The sequence below is a fragment of the Osmerus eperlanus genome, chromosome 10 (genome assembly GCF_963692335.1).
Source record: "Osmerus eperlanus chromosome 10, fOsmEpe2.1, whole genome shotgun sequence".
NCBI lineage: Eukaryota > Metazoa > Chordata > Actinopteri > Osmeriformes > Osmeridae > Osmerus > Osmerus eperlanus.
This window is the reverse complement of record NC_085027.1, coordinates 12,848,574-12,861,035: the sequence shown is the minus strand read 5'-3', so window position 1 is coordinate 12,861,035 and position 12,462 is coordinate 12,848,574. Positions and strand designations below refer to the sequence as shown.

General features: G+C 49.3%; 1 protein-coding gene across 2 annotated transcripts in view; it reads left to right on the top strand.

The window, feature by feature from the left end:
* znf536 (zinc finger protein 536) overlaps positions 1-12,462 on the top strand; it is a 138,984-nt gene that overhangs the window by 13,832 nt on the left and 112,690 nt on the right. The window lies entirely within an intron of this gene.

Below are 12,462 nucleotides of genomic sequence, written 5' to 3'. Positions count from 1 at the left end.
CCCCGACCACAGCACCGTACCAGGCATGCTCTGGATCCATATCCCTGGGCTGACGTTGTGTTGAATTGAAACAAAAAGGCCACATATTTTATTAATGTGTCAAAAGTGCGGCGAAGAAAGAGAGGAAGAAGGGGAGGGAGTGGTGTATCACTTTATCCGTCCGTTAGTATCACTCCATCCGTGGAGATCAATGTCCTTAGACGGCGGGAGGAGGGGGAGAGGACGGAGGGATGGAGAGGAGAAACGGAGGGGTTATTGATCCATCAAAGAAATACAGCGTGCGTGTTTCGCTTAAACGTCCACATAAACCTGAGCTGTCAGAGGCAGGCGGGCGGAGCGCTGACATTTAGCCACACAAACCCAACGGATGGATTTACTGCTATCCACACTGACACCGCCACCGCTACCGCCCCACGCCACCCGGCCTCTCCGCCTGTCAGCCTCTACGCCCCGGTGCAAGCCTCAGCATACCCAGCCTCATAGCCCCAGCCTAAGTCTCCAGTCCCAGCCCTAGCCCCACGTTTCGTTTCCAGCCTCGCTGTCCATTTACAGCCTCAGCCCTAGCCTCAGCCCTCTAACCCTCCTGCCCCAGATCAAGCCTCGGCTCAGGTCATTGCACCAGCCCTAGTTTCCCAGAACCAGTACCACCCAGCCTCAGCCCAGCCTCAGCCCACCCCCCCAGCCTCAGCCCAGCCTCAGCCCAGCCTCAGCCTCAGCCACAGCTTCCCAGTCCAAGGCTGCTATCATGTTCCTTTATTGTGAGAGGTTGGGAGAGGTTCAGTCATAGAGAGGATCATTCACATTAGACCACCGTAGCATAAAACCTCTGCCTTTCATGGAAATACATACCTGGCATGAAGACAAGAGTGATCAGAGAGAGCAGAAATGCACAGAGCACAGTCTGGGCCATAAAAAGGATAGTTTAACCATTGATCGCAGTGAGCAGCAGTGGAAATGGCAGCTGTAAATCAATTTTATCTGGGAGCCGCTAAAGAGTGTTTTCTAATGAGTTTAATGTCACATAATGACCAGATTCCACCAGTTAAAATATGCACTCCAGGTGGTTGAGGGAGATAGATGTCGCCCGGGCAACGTCAACACGCCGTGACCCGACACCCAAACAAGAAGGAAAGAGAGAGGAACATCTTCAAAATATCCTCAAACATAGTCAAATCTAAATCAAACTGGACTCGCACAGCCCTTTCTACAAGCAAAGTCACCAAGGCCTGAACAGCTGTCCCTGGGTCAGCATCGACAACCAACCTAAACCACTGTTGAAGACAAGGAAAACCATTCCCCAGAACGTTCAGATATGGCACTTTCAAAACGGAGGACAGCTCAGTGCAGAAGCCTGGTGACACCTTTAGGTGATTCCACTCACTCACAGGTGAACGTGCTCCTACCGTCACTGTGTAGAGACCCTGTAATAAACACTGTGCTGTCATTTGACTTCTCCTAAGTCCTAAACCCTGTCAGAGTGTGAGTGGCAGGCTGGTGAGAGAGCGGGGCGGGGCGGGCGAGTCCGGCAGGGTGAAGGCAGGGCAGAGGCTAGGGGAAAAGACAGAGTGACCCATCACCAACACACCGTGAATCGGGTTGGTCTCCCAGGTTTGGAGGGGTTTCTGAAACCCCTTACGGCATGAGAGACAGCACTTCTAGATCTGGTAGGGCTGTGGAACAGAGGCCAGGGGAATGCCAAGACACACACACACACACGGACACACACTCACCCGCATAAACACATTACGTTAATGCTGAGATATTTGTTATTCTCTCACTATGGTGCTCTGAGGAAGACCAATGCTTGCCTCAGGACACGACAACTGCTGCATAACTTCGGCCTTTTGTTACCTTGGCTGAAGACATTCAATCAATATGACAGAATAAACCTAACATGCATGTTCTACTGCCCTGTCCAAGAGAAAGAAGTGGACTGAGACACCGGCAGTGATAATACTGGGGGCTGAAGTACAATCAGGCTGGGTCACACCTCCAGCTCTCAGACTGCTCCCCCTGCTCGCAGCTGCAAAGTATCATTGATCAGCCAGGCCCTAAAGCTATTATCATGATCTCATTAGCTGTAACGTACGTCTCTGCCCCGGTTCCAGCTACACTTGTCCTTTGCCCCGCACATACACACACTCACACACACACACACACACACACTCACACACACACACACACACACATCATTCTGACAGGAAAGTGTCGCTCAGGTACACACATAAACACCATGCTCACACACATACAGAACGACCCAAGCATATAGTTTCCTCCCACACACACAGAAACACATGTATCAAAAAGCTAGATCTAATTTTATGTCATTTCAACAGTTCAGCGATTTCTTTTTTGATATACAGTATATATAAAATTGTTTTAGATACTTTTTAATTAACCAACACGACTAAACTATGGTAACAACCAGTAAAGTTCCAATCAAGTTTTCATCTTCTCCTACTTCCCTCTCTGTCCCCTCACCTCCTTCCTGTCCCCTCACCTCCTTCCTGTCCCCTCACCTCCTCCCTGCCCCCCTCACCTCCTCTCTGTCCCCTCACCTCCTCCCTGTCCCCTCACCTCCTCCCTATCCCCTCACCTCCTTCCTGTCCCCTCTACTCCTTACTGTCCCCTCACCTCCTCCCTGCCCCCCTCACCTCCTCCCTGTTCCCTCACCTCCTCCCTATCCCCTCACCTCCTCCCTATCCCCTCACCTCCTTCCTGTCCCCTCACCTCCTCCCTATCCCCTCACCTCCTCCCTGTCCACTCACCTCCTCCCTGTCCCCTAACCTCCTCCCTGTCCCCTCACCTCCTCCCTGTCCCCCCACCTCCTCCCTGTCCCCTCACCTCCTCCCTGTCCCCTCACCTCCTTCCTGTCCCTTCACCTCCTCCCTGTCCCCTCACGTCCTCCCTATCCCCTCACCTCCTTCCTGTCCCCTCACCTCCTCCCTGTCCCCTCACCTCCTCCCTGTTCCCCCACCTCCTCCCTGTCCCCTCACCTCCTCCCTGTCCCCTCACCTCCTTCCTGTCCCCTCACCTCCTCCCTGTCCCTTCACCTCCTCCCTGTCCCCTCACCTCCTTCCTGTCCCCTCACCTCCTCCCTGTCCCCTCACCTCCTTCCTGTCCCCTCACCTCCTCCCTTTCCCCTCACCTCCTCCCTGTCCCCTCACCTCCTCCCTATCCCCTCACCTCCTCCCTATCCCCCCACCTCCTCCCTGTCCCCTCACCTCCTCCCTGTCCCCCCACCTCCTCCCTGTCCCCTCACCTCCTCCCTGTCCCCTCACCTCCTCCCTGTCCCCCTCCTCTGAAGTAACAGTGTGAACTTCAGAGCAGATTAGAGTTTGATGTGCTTTCAGTACTGCTGCTGAGCCACACATCCACTGACCCATAAAGACGCTCTTTAAGGAAGCTCCATGACTTCACCTGTCTAGTAATACTATATTTACATGGAAATGTGTATCTTCAATCTAGGCTGAGATGCTCAGAAGCGGCTCTGAACACAGACAAGTGATTCCTTCTCATGGTGATTAGTAACTGAGGTGGGGATGTCACAGTGGGTGGTAGGGAGGGCCCTGACCAACAGACCGTGGGCCTATTACACACACTGACTGTCCTCAGACGCACACACACACGTACACCGCTCACACTCTTGCACGCTCATGCACATTCCCACAGACAAGCACGTGACCACGCATACACACACCAATACACAGCCAAGCACACACACACATACATCTGCTCATACTGTACACACACACAACCTTGAGTATTTGGTCCTCCTGAGACCTTGCTCTGGCAACTTCTATGTGGTTGCATTTTTGCAACCCGTATTAAAAACTGTGTTTTCAGGTCACACGACAAACACATGATGTTTACCACTCTTCTCTTCTTCCTGGCTAGTCTCTCTGTCTCTCTCTGTCTCTCTCTGTCTCTCTCTACCTCTCTCTGTCTCTCTCTGTCTCTCTCTACCTCTCTTTACCTCTCTCTACCTCTCTCTGTCTCTCTCTACCTCTCTATGTCTCTCTCTGGCTCTCTGTTTCTCTCTACCTCTCCCTGTCTCTCTCTACCTCTCTCTGTCTCTCTCTACCTCTCTTTACCTCTCTCTACCTCTCTCTGTCTCTCTCTACCTCTCTATGTCTCTCTCTGGCTCTCTGTTTCTCTCTACCTCTCCCTGTCTCTCTCTACCTCTCTCTGTCTCTCTCTGCCTCTCTCTACCTCTCTCTACCTCTCTCTACATCTCTCTGTCTCTCTTAGTCTCGTTCTGTCTCTACCACTGTCAGTCTCTCTCTCTGTGTCTCTCTCTACCCCCCCCCCTCTCTCTCTCTCTCTCTCTCTCTCTCTCTCTCTCTCTCTCTCCCTCTCTCTCTCTCTCTCTCTCCCTCTCTCTTTCTCTCTGTTATCTGAATGGCAGCACTGAGGGGAAAAGCATATACTCAGTTTTGATCTGTTCAGGGTTTTGAAGGACCACTCTTACCAGACGAGGGTCTTTTTTTTCCCTCTCTCTCTTTGATTGATATGTGAAATCCGTCTCTCTCCCCGTCTCCAAAGGCACTGCCTGTGTGTGTGAAAGGTGCTCATTGTAAGGGCCGAACCACTTTGTCAGGAAACAATTCAGTTCCCAAGGAACTAGAGAATGTGTTAAAAAAGATACAGCTTCCTCATTGTGGACTTAAGGGAACTTTTTATTTTGCCTGTGAGGCCATTCTAAATCCTGATGAATTTTCATAGTTTGTTTGGAATTCAATGGAAGGCCATTCTAATGCCTGAAAACCCACCCACGGACTGGGCTTACACTCTCACAGTAACAGACACACCGTGTAGTTAAGCTTTACAAAGGGGTTAGTTTCTTTGAATTGAGCCTGATTTCTGCTTCAGGTTTAAAATGTGGGGCCTAAAAGTAGATAGCGTGTTACCAAAGTGTTTAGTGATTCAGGGTCGGTGCTGTGTTATGTGTGCTTTGTGAGTTTGTGAGGAAGGTTGTATGGAAACAAAGATACAGTAGGAATGGAGACAGAACAAGACAGAAGAAGGTTGAAGTAGATCACCAATACATATTCTAAAGAGTTAAAACACCCTAAACCACACTGTGTGCCTTGTTTTTTATTCAGCCATGTCTTAATTTGTGAGACAGTGCTCTTTAAGTTTTGTCTGAGGAAGAATTATCCTTGTTCACAAAGTGGTTGCTCTTTTACCACTGTCACTGTGTTTTGCTTGTCGCCTCTTTTCCCTTTCAACCTCTCGACCTCTTGTTTACGGGCCTCTGATTGGTGGTAAGTTTATGCTAATGAGGCAGGCTGATCCAACCAGAGGGCAGGGTGGCAGCTGTGGTGCAAATTCAATTACCACAGCCCTCAGCTGGGCTGATGGACACATACTAGTTCCTCTTTCTCCCTTTCTTTGACCTAACTTTCTTTTTATCTCCCCACCCTCCTTCTCTGCCAATGTTGCCAGATACAAATAAGAAATAAATACCTCCGTGCTTGGCAGTGAGTCATCATGGACAGTTATTTATGTAACATAGATCTCGGTAGGGGGTATTGGAAGTATGCTGTGGACTAGATGCATCATGATCCTCAACACTTGGGCCATATTCACAACATATTCATGGGTGGGGTGTCTCATAAGTATATTGCGTGGAAACTAAATTGCTTTCATCTGTATGTAGTTTACAATCTTAGTGTCTGAATAATCTAGTCATTATTGTTTAGGTCTCGAATCCAAGCTGAATTCCCCTTTATTTTTCTGCATTGACATTTCTACTCATTAATTTAGCAACCAAAGCTATGTACACAATTACACATAGTCCATGGCCTATAATAACTGACTTTGCTGTCTCTCACTCTCTGTCTCTCTAACCTGTTCTGTTCATCTCCCTCCTCCCCCTCTTCTCTGAGGTTGAGTCTTCCAAGTGCCCGATGGTGCATTAATACAGACACCTGCTTTGTTCTGGCAGCCGGAGTGGCACATTTCTTGGTCTCCTCTCCTTCTCTCTATCCTTCTTATCTTTCCTCTTCTCTCTCCTCCTCCAACACCCAATAAACTCTCTCTCATCCTATCACCTCTCTTTCCTGCTCTCTCCCCCTATCTTTCCTCCCTTCTCCCCTCGTTCCTACCACGTTTCTATCTCACTTCTACCCTCTTCCCTCCTGCATCCTCTGTGGTTTCTGTAGTGGGTCCACCTGATCTCAGCTGAGTCTGTGGCTGGCTTGGGTTTCTCCATGCCACCCCTCAGCCCTGGAGGTGGGGGAGGACGCCTTGTCTGTTTGTCATGTTGTTCCAGGATGTTTGTTCTGTGGTGTCTCTCTCTCTCTCTCTCCAGACCGCACCGAAGCCCTCACCTCCAGTTCTGTACGGTACCAGGGGCCACCAAACGTTTGGTCTGTTTTGTGTTCCTGTGTTTCCTCCTCATGCTTTTGGCAGGACAGCACCCTGCTGTACCCTGACCGGAGCAGAGCAAACTGCCACAGCCCAGGCCCTGTCCTTGAAGGGAATCAGAACAACCCCTCCTCGTCTTGTCATTTTCATGAAATGTGAAAAGCAGAACCAGTGAGAAAAAAAAACCTGTGTGAGAGAGAGAGGAGAGAGAGAGAGAGAGAGAGAGAGAGAGAGAGAGAGGAGAGAGAGAGAGAGAGAGAGAGAGAGAGAGAGGGAGAGAGAGATACTTAAGAGGGCACAATATGTTCTGTTACTTTATACGTTCCTCTCCAGGAGATTCACTTAGTATGTAGGTCACATTACAGTGGTGTCTAGTTATTGGACATGGGCTTAGATAACTGTTTGTTGAGTATTAAATGCTTGTGCTGTCTCAGCACCCTTTCCAACTGGTATTTTTCACACAGCTGTGCGACTGAAAGGAGGCAGCGCTGCAGCAAAAATCATGTCACCCCCCCATCCCATCCAGTCCCCCCCAACCCCCCCTCCAATCCTCCTCCCCCGCCTACCAGCGCCAAAAAATGTGTAGCTGTTCGGCTTTGTGTAAAAAAATATTTTAAAAAAAGACAACATTTTGTGGCACGCATTTTCTATATCTGACACGACGAGCAAAGCAGAGCACACTGGAGAGCTCCACGTCCTGGTGGTGTGGTGGAGGGGATGGAGCTTGTCTGGGCTGGTTACAGGTGCAGGGCTCCAGATAGAGAGCAGGGTAACATAGCAGGGCTGGCGGAGGAAGGAACCCTGTGACCTGAGGTGCCGCTCAGGCAGATGAATCTCCGCTGTCTGTCCTCTTATCCCTGTTTGCTTTGTGTGACCTTGCTCACCGCCTGACACACCACGTTCACACACTGAGGGGCAGCCTAATGGGCCAGATAGGCACCCCTGTTGCCACAGCGCCAAGTCCCAAGCTCTCCACCTTCATGGAGGAAGATTAACTCTTGTTCTCCTGAATCCAGTCATCCGGCCCGCAGATGTATAACAAACCGATGGGTGTAATCTTAAACTAGAGGGAGTTCACACCAGATTTCCTACTCCAGTTAATTTCCATGGAAATGAAAGAGAGGAGGAAAGGGTGTAATTCAAGGGTTAATCTCAAACCAAACCAGAACTGTGTGTGTGTGCGTGTGCGCGCTGCGTGTGTGTAAACGTGTTGCCTCTCCCTCTCTCTCTTGTCTGAGATGAGCCCAGATGGTGATTGATTTTTCAAGTGCTGACATCCCTGCTTGAGAACGCGCCCCCCATCCCTCTTTGTGCCGAGCAAGTCCAGGCACACTAACATCGCCCTGCCGTTGTCAGCGTCGCGCACAACAACACTCACCATTGATTGACGAAGCACATACGGCCAGACGCGCACCACCCGTACGACGCTTGCACGCGTATAACGCAGATCCGACGTTTCAAAAACCAAATCGCCCACCATTTCACAACAAATACGCTTCCACTAACAGCACTTAGGAGGTGTGTGTGTAGGGCTGGTGAGTTGCTGGACAGCAGGGCAGGCTGTGCAGGGTATGGTCAGCAAGCAGCGGGCAGCACGGCACATTTGCCGTGGCCCTATTGAGTCAACTCTGAAGCTAAATGATGTCATTGGCTAACTAGGCATTCTCAGGCCATTGCCCTCCGTTTGCGTGACTAAATACATACAATTAAGGCCTCGGCAACTTCTCAATCTCTATGAACTCATTGTTATCCCGGCTTCAAGTGCACTGATAATGGGGGCCGCAGGAGAACAGACGTGCTGTAGCATGGAGCCACTGGCTCACAGGGCTGGTGGGGGGAAATAAATGTCTCATTATTGGATGCATTCTCTTTCACCCAAAAGCACTGGACCCCCCCCTCCCCCTCCCCTCAACTCTCTCTCTTTCTCCCTCCCTTTCCACCCTCCCTCTCACTTTCTTTCTCTGTCTCTCTCTTCCCTCACTCTCACTCTCGCGCTCTCTCCTTCTCAGGCTTTTTCCATCTATATTTCACTCACTGTCTCTCCATCGCTGTCTTTTTCCTACACTTGTTTTGTGTGTTCACTCCCTCTCTTCTTTCATCTCTCTTTCTTTTGTTTTGCTAGAACACTGTACAATCAGTTGTATCCTTGCATGGTACAATACCGGGTTGCTTGGCCAACTCTCTCTGTGTTTATTTCTCTCTCTCTTTCTCTCTCTCTCTCTCTCTCTCTCTCTCCTCTCCTCTATCTCTCTCTCTCTCTCTCTCTCTCTCTCTCTCTCTCTCCTCTCTCTCTCTCTTTCTTTCTCTCTCTCTCTCTCTCTCTCTCTCTCTCTCTCTCTCTCTCTCTTACCACTAATACTCTCTTTAAATGCATCATTAGTCACTTATGGTGGTGTGAAAGTGGCTGGACAGTGGACAGGAAGACAAACGAAGAGAAAACAGGCAGCTAGATTTACACAGGATTTCAATGTGTTCCTAGTTCAATGTCGTTTTGCTGAGCTCTTTGTGTGGCACAGTTTGTCAGTGAATTTTATTTCATTAAATCTCAGTGTGTGTCATTTAAATCAACACTTCTCCTACTGGGTTGTCAATACCTCATAGATAGGTATTTGGTTCTACCGATGAAGTCGCATGCTAATCTCTCGTTTTAGCCACACTGAGGGACAGGGCAAGATCTCCTGGGTGGCTTCCATCCATGTCTCTTTGCTCCACACTGATGCCTTGTAGTCATAGAGGAGGGAATCTGTGTCTGTAGCTCGGTTACTTTGTCTGTTTGTGTAACAGGATTCCTTGTAGACCCTCCGTCCTTCTCCTTCTCCCTCTCCGGTTCTTTCCCCCCTCCCCTCTCTCTCTCCATCTCTCCATCTGTTTGTCTCTCTTTCCCCCCGTTCTCTCCCTCTCTGTGTCTCTCCCTCTCTGTTTCCCTCCAACATTCTCTCTGACTTTCTCTCTCGCTCTCTTGTTCCTGTCTCTCTCTCTGTATCTCCCTGTCTCACTTATTCACACACACACACACACACACACACACACACACACACACACACACACACACACACACACACACACACACACACACACACACACACACACACACTGGAGATAGATGGTCTGACCATGGAGGCAGCACCCCAGTCACGGCGTCTTGTCAGCTTCTGGGTGGAGGGGGTTGGGAGGGGGGTGGGGGGTCGGAGAGGGGGGTGCTCACCTCAGAGATTAAGGGGCGGACCAGAGGGTGGAGCGTGCGTTCCCCTCCACTCGCCTCGGGGCGCCACTGGAGCCTAGCGTAGCCGCAGGTAAATGGATCTTATTTTGCTGCGCGTCAACACGTGTAAGGGGGCTCACGCCTCATTACCTGGCGCTGATCCCTCCACAGATACACTGATGGATGGCTGGCAGGGACGGCGACCCGAAGTGTCCTCCCTCCGCAGTCGTTTCTCCTCTCTCTCTCTCTCTCTCTCTCTCTCTTCTCCTCTCTCTCTCTCTCTCTCTCTCTCTCTCCTCTCTCTCTCTCTCTCTCTCTCTCTCTCTCTCTCTCTCTCTCTCTCTCTCTCTCTCTCTCTCAGTCTCTGTCTCTCACTGTTTTCTCTTTCATGCTTTATCTCTTTCTTTCTCCATCTCCTTTGTCTCTTTCTCTCTTTCACTCTTTCCTGTCCTTGAGAATCTTTCACTTTAGGGAAGAAGAATATCAGGTCCAACCGTTCTTTCCCTCTCTCAGTCTTTTTCTCTACTCCCGTCTTCTCCTCCCTCTCTTTATATCTCTCTCTTGCAGGGGAGGGATGGGGGGGGGGGGGGGTCTGGCAGTAGCATGGGACTCATTATGGACCACACCAGGAGGACTATAAATCGTGGTCAGGTTTGATGGTTTTACCAGGTAGTGTGGTTGTGGTCGGATACCCATAGAAGGTTCAGTCCCAACCTTTACTTTCATGGTCTTCTACTCTTCTTACCAAAACATATAGACAGACAGACAGACAGATAGATAGATAGATAGATAGATAGATAGATAGATAGATAGATATATAGACAGACACATAGACAGACAGACAGGCAGACGGGCAGACACACATGCACACACACATCGTCTAATTCCTCTGTATTGAGGCAAGTCTTTCCAGAGCAGTCTGCTCTGTGCATTCTTCTCGTTCATGGGATGCAGGCTTTCCTAGTGAAACGCTTAATTGCTTGCAGATTGCTCTTTAAACCCTGGGGTTACACACCGCTGGCTGGCTGTTAAAGTCTTATGGGAAATGAACATAAGTTTTACAACACAGTCAGAGGTGAAAGGTCATCGGATTTGTAACAGCAGATCTCATTGGCTTTGTCACTCACACTGTGACCTGTTGGCTGTCACTGGTCAGTGCGTGTGAGCTGCCACACACACGCAGACAAGCATGCACTCACGCACACACAACATACACATTCATACATGTAGACAGGCTCATACATACACGCACACGCTTGAATCAGGCTTTTATATACACACACACACACGCAATCTGTTTCTTCAAGGCTTCAGGCAATTTGTCTTCATCCTCTGTGTTCTGTGTGACCAGCATATCCAACTGGACCGGTACCAGTCATTCAGACTGAACCTCTCTGTACACTGGGAGACTGTTCTGAGCTGAAACAGCCCACATAGTCTCTTCATGCGTCAGTCCATCTGGGACCAAGTCAGTGGTCCTTCCAAGGCCCAGACCTCAGATGAAGTTGACAGTAGAAGAAGAACTAGGAGCTGGACAGGAAGGAGAGGGAAACACCAGAGGAAGACTTGGGACGTGTTGGCCGTGTGCACTTCCTTGAACACGGAGCCCATCATGTTCTGAGGTTATATTATCCCCTCTCTCGTTTCCTCCTCCTCGCGCAGTACATCTCTCTGTCTGTCTGTCTCTCTGCTTGTTTTATCTCTCTCCCTTTCTTTTACTCTCTGACTCTAACTCTCTTTCTCTCTATCTAGCTCTCTCTAACTCTCTTTCTCTCTATCTAGCTCTCTCTACCTCTCTCTCTCCCTCTCTCTCTCTGACTCCATCTCTCCTCCCCCTCTCTCTCTCTCTCTCTCTCTCTCTCTCTCTCTCTCTGTGTCTCTCTGTCTCTCGTCTGTCTCTCTCTCTCAGGTCAGACTCTATGGCCCGTAGTGCAGATGTCTGCGCCTGTTTCCCCTCCTGTTTGTGATATCTTAGTGACGTGAATATGCTTTTCCTCATGACTCACTCCTCCTTCCAAAAGCATTCAGATGTCTTGTTTATCTTCTACATTAGGTTTACACTCTTAGCCATGCGTGTTAGCTAGTCAGCCTTATTATGCATGTGTTCAGGAACATTTTGGTCTCTGCACTCAAGCGGTTCAGAGACTGTTATTGTAATGCCTAAGTAAGTAAGAAATGGTCATTCCTAAAAATAATTGTCTGCCTTTGTTTAAAAATATAATACAAGTACATTAAAGACATATTAAACAGACTAAACCGACTGTTTATTTTCCAATCAATAGCAGACATTGATCCACATAATTATGTAAAATTATGTTTATAAAAAGGGTTTGTTGATTAAAGGGTGTGTACTAGGGGTGTAGATATAGAGCTGAGGTGGTCGTCTATGATTCACTCAGCTACAGTGTCACACAGGGCGGATCAGGTTTCAGACGCCATTTTGTCGCCTGTACACTCCACTTCTTCAGCCATCATTGAAGTGATTTATTCCAAACAAGACACTCATGTCCAGGAATCTACCAGGCGGGCTGGACAGCCGGAGCTGGTGTGTGTGTGTGTGTGTGTGTGTGTGTGTGTGTGTAGGGTGGTGCTCAGAGTTAATACCCAGAGTTGTTGTTTTATTCAGGTCTCCTCTTTTACTGCATTTTGGACAGGAAGGGAATGTGATTGGCTTTGTTCAGTCTTCCTGGCAGCCGACACAAGCTGACATCTGTTCCCTCCTAACCATTCACACTAATCTCGATCAGAGCCTACACACACACACACACACATTCACACACATACACACACAGACAGACAGAAAGACACCCACACACAGACAGACAGGCATACACACACACACACACATACCAGCAAGAATGCACACATATACCCATACATGAACTCAC